The sequence below is a fragment of the Dasypus novemcinctus genome, chromosome 18 (genome assembly GCF_030445035.2).
Source record: "Dasypus novemcinctus isolate mDasNov1 chromosome 18, mDasNov1.1.hap2, whole genome shotgun sequence".
Lineage (NCBI taxonomy): Eukaryota > Metazoa > Chordata > Mammalia > Cingulata > Dasypodidae > Dasypus > Dasypus novemcinctus.
Genome location: NC_080690.1, coordinates 12,184,182 through 12,192,543, shown reverse-complemented (window position 1 = coordinate 12,192,543; position 8,362 = coordinate 12,184,182).

The following is an 8,362-nucleotide window of genomic DNA, read 5'->3' as shown; positions in this document are numbered from 1 at the left end:
TTTTTTAATCCATTCATTGCTTGATGCTTGCTTGGGTTGCTTCCATCTTTTGACAATTGTGAATCATGCCGCTATGAACATTGGTATGTAGATGTCTATTCACATCCCTGCTTTCAGTTCTTCTGGGTATATACCTAATAGCAGGATTGCTGCATCATATGATAATTATATACTTAGCTTCCTGAGGGATTCCACTCTCTTCCACAGTGGCTGCACCATTTTACATTCTCACCAGCAGTGAATAAGTGTTCCTGTTTCTCCACATCCTCTCCAACATTTGCAGTCTTCTGATTTTTTAATAGTGGTCATCAAATAGGTGTGAAATGAAATATTGTGATTTTGATTGACATTTTTCTAATGGCTAGAGATGTTGAGCATCTTTGGCAATTTGTATTTCCTCTTTGGAAAAATGTCTATTCAAGTGTTGTATCTATTTTTTTAACCAGGTGTTTTGTCTTTTTATTGTTGAATTGTAGGATGACTTTATATATTGTGGATATTAAACCTTTATTGGATATGTGGTTTCCAAATATTTTCTCCTACTGAGTAGGCTGCCTTTTCATCTTTTTGACTAAGTCCTGTGGAGCACAAAAGTTGTTTATTTTAAATTTTGGGGCAGTCCCATCTATCTATTTATTTCATTGCTTGTGTTTTAGGTGTAAGATCTAAGAAACCATTGCCTACCACAAGATCTTCAAGATGCTTCCCCAAATTGTCTTCTATGAGTTTCATGGTCCTAGCTCCTATATTTAGGTCTTTGATCCATTTTGAGTTAATTTTCATACAAGGTGTGAGATAGGGGTCCTCTTTTATTTTTTTGGATATGGATATCCACTTCTCCCAGCATCATTTGTTGAAGAAATATTCTTTCCCAATTGAGTAGGCGTGGCAGCCTTATCAAAAATCATTTGACCATAGATGTGAGGGTCAATTTCTGAACTCTCAATTTGGTTCCATTGGTCAATATATCTATCTTTATGCCAGTACCATGCCATTGTGACCACTGTAGCTTATAATGTGCTTTAAACACAGTATGAGTGAGTCCTCCAATGTCATTCTTTTTCAAGAAGTTTTTGGCTATTCAGGGTCCCTTACCCTCCCAAATAAATTTGATAACTAGAATTTCATTTTTTGCAAAGGAGGCTGTTGGAATTTTGGCTGGAATTGCATTGTATCTGTAAATCATTTTGGGTAGAAATAACATCTTAACAGTCCATGAACACAGAATGTCCTTCAATTTATTTAGAATCTTCAATTTCTTTTAGCAGAGTTTTGTAATTTTCTGTGTAGAAATTCTTTGTTTAATTTATTCCTAGATATTGATTCTTTTAGTTGCTATTATAAATGGAATTTTTTAAAATTCCCTCCTCAAATTGTTCATTACTAGTGTATAGAAACTCTACTGATTTTTTGTGTGTTGACCCTGTATTATGCTATGGTGCTGATCTCATTTGTTAGCTTTGTTGTAGATTTTTCAGGACATTCTAAAATAGGATCATGTCATCTATAAATAGTGAAAGTTTTACTTCTTCCTTTCCAACTTGAATGTTTTTTTAATTTCTTTTTCTTGCCTAACTGCTCTGGCTAGGACTTCTAGCACAATGATAAATAACAGTGGTGACAGTGGGCATTCTTGTATTGTTCAGATCTTAGAGGCAGAGTTTTCAGTCTTTCATCATTGAGTACAATGTTAACCATGTTGTTTTTCTTATATGCACTTTATCATGTTGAGTTTGTTTCCTTCTATTCCTATCTTTCAAAGTGTTTTTATCAAGAAAGGCTGCTGGATTTTGTCAAATGCCTTTTCTGCATCAATACAGATGATCGTGTGTTTTTTGTTCATGTGGTTTTTACCCTTTGATTGTTAATGTCATATATTACATTGATTTTCTTGTCTTGAACCAGCATTTTATATGCCTGGGATAAAACCCACTTGTTGTGATGTATAATGCTTTTTAATATGCTGTTGGATTTGATTTGTAAGTATTTTGTTGAGAATTTTTGAAGCTATATTCATTAGAGAAATTGGTCTGTAATATTCTTTTCTTATAGTATCTTTATTTGGCTTTGATGTTAGAGGGATGGTGGCTTTGTTGAAGAGTTAGTGTTTCCTCCTCTTCAATTTTTGGAAGAGTTTGAGCAAGATTGGTATTAATTCTTCTTTGAATGATTGGTAAAATTCACCTGTGAAGCTATCTGGCCCTAGGCTTTTCTTTCTTGGGAGGTTTTTGATGATTGTTTAAATCACTTTACTTGTGATTCTTCTGCTGAGGTATTTTATATCTTCTAGAGTCAATATAGGCTGTTCATATACTTCTGGGATTTGTCCATTTCATCAAAGTTGGGTGATTTGTTGACATACCATTTTTCATTAGTAACCTTTTATGAGACTTTATTTCTGTGCAGTCAGTTGCTATATCCCCCTTTTCATTTTTTTATTTTATTTTATTGCATTCTCTCATTTTTTTCTTTGTTAGTCTAGCTAAGGGTTTGCTAATTTTAGTGATCTCAAAAAAAATTTAGTTTTATTAATTGTTTACAGTTTTAAAAAATTCTCAATTTCATTTATTTCTGCTCTAATCTTAATTCTTTCTTTCTGCTTGCTTTGAAATTAATTTGCTGTTCTTTCTTTAGTTCCTCCAGGTGTGCAATTAGGGCATCGATACTAACTCACACATCTTTTTAAAATATAGGTGTTTTAGGGCTATAAATCTCCCTCTCAGCACTGACTTCACTGCATGTCATAAGTTTTTATATACTGTGTTGTTGTTTTCATTTGTCTCAAGATATTTATTGATTTTTCTTGGAATTTCTTCCTTGACCCACTGATCATTTGAGTGTGCTGTTTAACCTCTATATATTTGTAAATTTTCCAGATTTTTGCCTGCTATTGATTCCTAGCTTAATTCCATTATGGTTAGAGAAAGTGCTTTGTATAATTTCAGTCTTTTAAAATTTATTGAAGCTTGTTTTTTTATCCAATCTGTATCTTTCTTGGAGAATGACACGTGTGCACTTGAGAAGTTTTATATCTGCTGATTTGGGGTGCAATGGTCTCTATATATCTGTTAGGTCTAGTTCATTTATCTTATTATTCAAGTTCTCTTTCTTTATTGATCTCTCTAGATATTTTATCTATTGATGAGAATGGTGTATTGAAGTCTCCAACTTTAAATGTAGAAACATCTATTTCTCCCTTCAGTTTTGCAGTATTGGCCTCATGTATTTTGGGGCACCCTGGTTAAGTGCATAAATATTTATGATTGTTCTTTCTTCTTGGTGGATTGTCCTTCATAGAAATACATAGTGTCCTTCTTTGTCTCTTAAAGAAGTCTTGCCTTTAAAACCTATTTGTCCAATATTTGTATGAATACCTCAGCTCTTTTTTGGTAACTGTTTTCATGGAATATCTTTTTACATCCTTCTTCTCTCAACCTATTTGTGTCTTTGGGCCTAAGCTGAGTCTCTGATAGATGCATATTGATGGATCATACTGTTTTATCCATTCTCCCAATCTGGGTCTTTTGACTGGGGGGTTTAATCCGTTAGCATCCAATGTTATTACTATAAAGTCAGAACTTCAACCATTTTATCCTTTGGTTTTTATATGTCATATCTTGTTTTTGTCTCTGCTTTTACTCTTTTAACTACTATTATTCATATTCTTCATTTCTATACTCTCCTCCACAACTTTCTCACCTGTCTCTTCCTTTCAGACTACAGAACTCCCTTTAGTATTTCTTGTAACATAGCACACATCCACTGCTGATGAACTCTCTCAGTTTCTGTTTATATATGAATAATTTAAACTTGCCCTCATTTTAGAAGGACAGTTTTGCCAGATAAAGAATCCCTGGCTGGCAGTTCTACTCTTTCAGTACCTTCACTATATCATACCACTGCCTTCCCACCGCCATGATTTCTGCCAAAAAATAAGTACTTAATCTTAGTGCTTTGCCCCTTTATGTGATACATCATCTTCCTCTTGCTGCTTTTAGGATCCTCTGTTTATCTTTGGTATTTGATATTCTGATTAGTGTTTGTCTCAGAGTAAGTCTTTTAAGATTTAATCTGTTTGGAGTATGTTGTGCTCCTTGGACATATATATTTAAATCTTTCATAAGAGTTGGGAAATGTTTGGCCATTATTTCATGAAATATTCTTTCTGCCCCTTTTCCCTTATCTTTTTCCTCTAGGATTCCCATCACATGTATATTTGTGTGCTTCATGCTGGTATTCAATTCCCTGAAACCCTGCTCAAGTTTTTTCCATTCTTTTCTTTATCTATTCGTCTGTCTTTTTTATTTTGGATGCCCTTTCTTCTAGTTGACTGATACTTTCTTCTGCCTGTTCATATGTACTGGTTTATGCCCCTACTTATTTTTTTCAAATTTCTTCTATCATGCCTTTTATTCCCATAAATTTTGTTATTTTTCTTTGCATGTTTTAAAATTCTTCTTTATGCTCACCCAGTGTCTTCTTAGTATCATTTATCTCTTTGGCCATATTTTCCTTCATATCCTTGAGTTGATTTAGGATATTTGTTTGAACATCTTTTATTAATTGCTCTAAATTCTATGTCTCCTCCAACTTTTTAATTTGTTCTTTAACTGGCCAACCATATCATCCTGTTTCTTGTATGGCTTGTAATTTTTTGCTGATGTATGGGTATATGATTATCTTGGTGAGTTTACTCTGAAGGTTGGTTTCTCTTTCTTGTCTAGGGTTTTGTTGTTAATTGGCTTTGTGTAAAGGCTCCTTTGACATTCAGTTCATTAGTATTTTCCAGCCAAAACAGGGCCAGGGACCACAAGGGAGCATAGACCAATTACAAAGGGCCCTGGGGAGAAGATCAGCAAAAATGCCAAAAGGCCTATTTTTAATCTCCCCAAGGCTGCACTTTCCTGGCCTGCCAGGCAAATGGCACTCTTCTGTAACCTACTCCCCACAGCCCTAAGAAGCAGAGTGTTTTTAGACCTCTGCCTACTCCACCTCTGACATGGAGTCAAAACAATGGCACAAGTGAGCTCGTCCAGGATGAGCTAAACAGTGGGACCCAGTGGTTTAAATTTGCTGTCCCATTGCTGGATCAGTACAGGGCCATGCCTCCCCATCCCCCTCATCTCCCATTTGTGGGGAAGAGGGCTTCCTTGGCTTTCCTAGTTAGCAGCAGCCTAATAGGCAGGAACTAGACTCAACCTAAAGCTGCTTGCCTTCAGAGTGGGGAATGAGCAGAATTTACTAACAGTCGTTCACCACAGTTTATAAGTCTGTTTGTCTTGCTCTTCCCTGGATTCTGTATACTATTCCCCTTGTCTCCGGACCCCCAGCACAATTATTTCAGACGTTTCTGTCTGTCCACTAGCTGTTTTTGGAAGAGGGGTGAGCCCTGCAGCTCCCTAGTCTGCCATCTTTCCTGAACTTCATTGTAAGCTAAACTTTTCTCCCTCCCTGCTCTAGCCTACTCCAGAAGAATCCTGCCATGGGTAATGGAGCACATGTGACTTCTTTATGTCACTGTTTTGCCACCCACAAACTACTTACCTCGATTCTGACCTCTGCATGGCTAGAGGAGAGAGAACATAGGGGGCATTTCTTACTTGAATGGTGCTCTGATGATCTAGAATTAAGGGTTAACACATTCTTTTTCTAGTGAGATGCTTTTGAAGGTTACTAGGAGACCCCATACCTAGGGAACATCCTCCTGCTACTTTGTAACAACCCTCTCTTTCAGCATCTTGCTACTGAAGCATCTTTCCTCAATTTGTGAGGCTGCCCCTTAGTCAGGATGCCCTAAGAAAAGGCTCCTTTCTGTGCTATCCATTTGCCCCATGGGAAAATAATCACACCTCCTTGCAATGCCAAACGTTGGGAATTTAGCTATTCCAACTGTTGCCCTTTCTCCTTGCCTGGTCATGGCCTGGGCCCCAGACACTGATCTTGCTTTTGGTCTCTCGGGCACAGATCATACATACATCCCTTGTTTTCCTGTAAACACTGAGGGACATGTGTCCAACTCCTGAAGTGACACGGAGCAATCCTTTCTTCCTATGTGGGAGAGGAAATACCCTGCAGCATTGACAAATATTCTGCAGAGCCATTCTCTGTATCCACTTCAACCTCAACATTCTTCATAACCTCAAGTGGGTACTAGACAAAAGAACAGGTACAAACAAAGCACCCTCAATTGCCACATGCCTTGTACCTTGCAAGCTCTGTGAGGAGGTTTTACACCCTATTATTTTGTCTTCAGCTTTTGGAGGCCTCAAGCAAGGCAGAAAGATTTCTTAATTTTAGCATCCAGTTATAAATTTATGTATTCTATTTTGTTCTGTGATATCATTGTAAATTGTTGAACATATTTCCAATTCCTTTTAATGACATTTAGTTTGTTTCTGGTTTAGATACAGTACTATGATAAATATTCCTAGAGCTATACCTTGGTGTGTATTTAGGATTATTTTTTCAGAGAAATTCTTAGATGTGGTGCTCCCACGTTACCGAGCTTGAAAGATACTTGGAATATTTTTAACTTTTTGAGAAGTAAAGAATACCTAGTTCCCCAAACTCAAAAACAAAACAAAACAAAACAAAAACACAAAACTGGATGCATTTTAAAAATCCAGCTGGAATATGAAAATGTTATCTCTTTCTGGGTTTTAATATGCAAATACATAACTCAACTTTAGTGGTTATATTACCTTAGGGGAGTCTGAAGAAAAATTAAGGCTGCAATCACAAAGCAAGCAGATTATAACCCTGTGAAAGCAAGCAGCCAAGCAGTAAGGGATCTGAGAATGTTCTTTCCAAATCCGACATCTAACATAGGTCTTGTAGCTTAAAATTATCTAAGCAAGATAAGCAAAGCAGAACCAATAATGTGCTTTCCATAAAAATGAAAGATTTTTAATAGCAAGCTAAGTTTCAGAAAGGCATTTCTTACACATTAAAACCTTCAAAAAGTTCATTTTAGGCTGAAGAGTTACATATCTATAGCTTTCTTCCAGTTTATCCATGCTAATTGAAAGCTAAGTTTCAACAAAGCCATGTTCCATATTACCATACTGTTTCATAATCACAGTAGTGAAAAACATGGTTTCACAAGTGGAGGATTTGAATCTTCCTGAATTTCTTTTGTACTACTACATGAAAAAACACAACAAACATTATGAATATCATCAATTCTATGTTATAGCATCACTAAATTAATGCTTATTGAGTCAAAAAACATATTTTAATCCTTCTTTTAAAAGTTCTTAGTTTCCTTTTGATGTTGGAAAAAAAGATTGTGAAAGTTGCTAACCAATACGGAGATTTAGTGTATGAAAAAGATGTGTCATGTTAAATCTGAGAAGAAAAGATAAACTATTTTTTTTAAATGGTATTAGGATAATTGCTTAGTTGTATGGGAAAAGATAAAATAAAGGCATACAAACATTAGAAGAAAGCATGCACTAATTTCTCTATAACCTAGTAATAGGAAAAGCTTTTATTTCATATGACTCAAAATCTAGCAACAGGGGCAGAGGTTGGGAATGGGGAGTTAAGGTTTAAATTATACAAAGGTCCCATGCAGTGTGATGGAAAATTTTGGTAATGGATGATGGTGGTGGTAGCACAACATTGTGAATATAATTAACAGCACTGAATTATATATTTGAATGTGGGGGGAAATTTTAGATTGTTTACATGGTATAAGAATAAAAAATGTTTAAAAAACACAAAAAACATAGGACTCTACAACATAGTAAACCCTAAGTTAAAACATGGACTATAATTAAGAGTACAATGATAAAAATGTTCTTTCATGGATTGTAACAAATGTAACACACAAATGCAAGGTGTTCATAATAAAGTGGATTATGAGGACTCTGTATTTTATGCATGACTTTTCTGTAAACCCACAACTTCTCTAATAGAAAAAATCTAGTAAAATATAGGAAAAGATCGATAAGTCTGACCTTATAAAAAATACTTACCTGACAAAAACACAAAAGCAAATAAACAAAGACAAATGAAAACATGGAGAAATATTTGAAATTTATATCAAGCCAAATGATTAATATCCCTAATATATAAAGAACACCTAAAAATAGAGAATATTCTAATAGAAAAATGTTCAAGAACCATGCATATGGAATTCACAGATAAACAAATACAAATGGTCATTAAAAATAAACGTGCTCAACCTCATAAGAGAAATACAAATTTAAAATACTCTGAAATACCATTGTATTTATTTATTGTATTGGAAGGGAAATTAACTCACTTGGTTGACAAGATTCGAGAAAATAGGCACTCTTATACATTGTTGATAGGACTGAAAAATTATACAATCTCTATACAAGGGAATATAGCAATA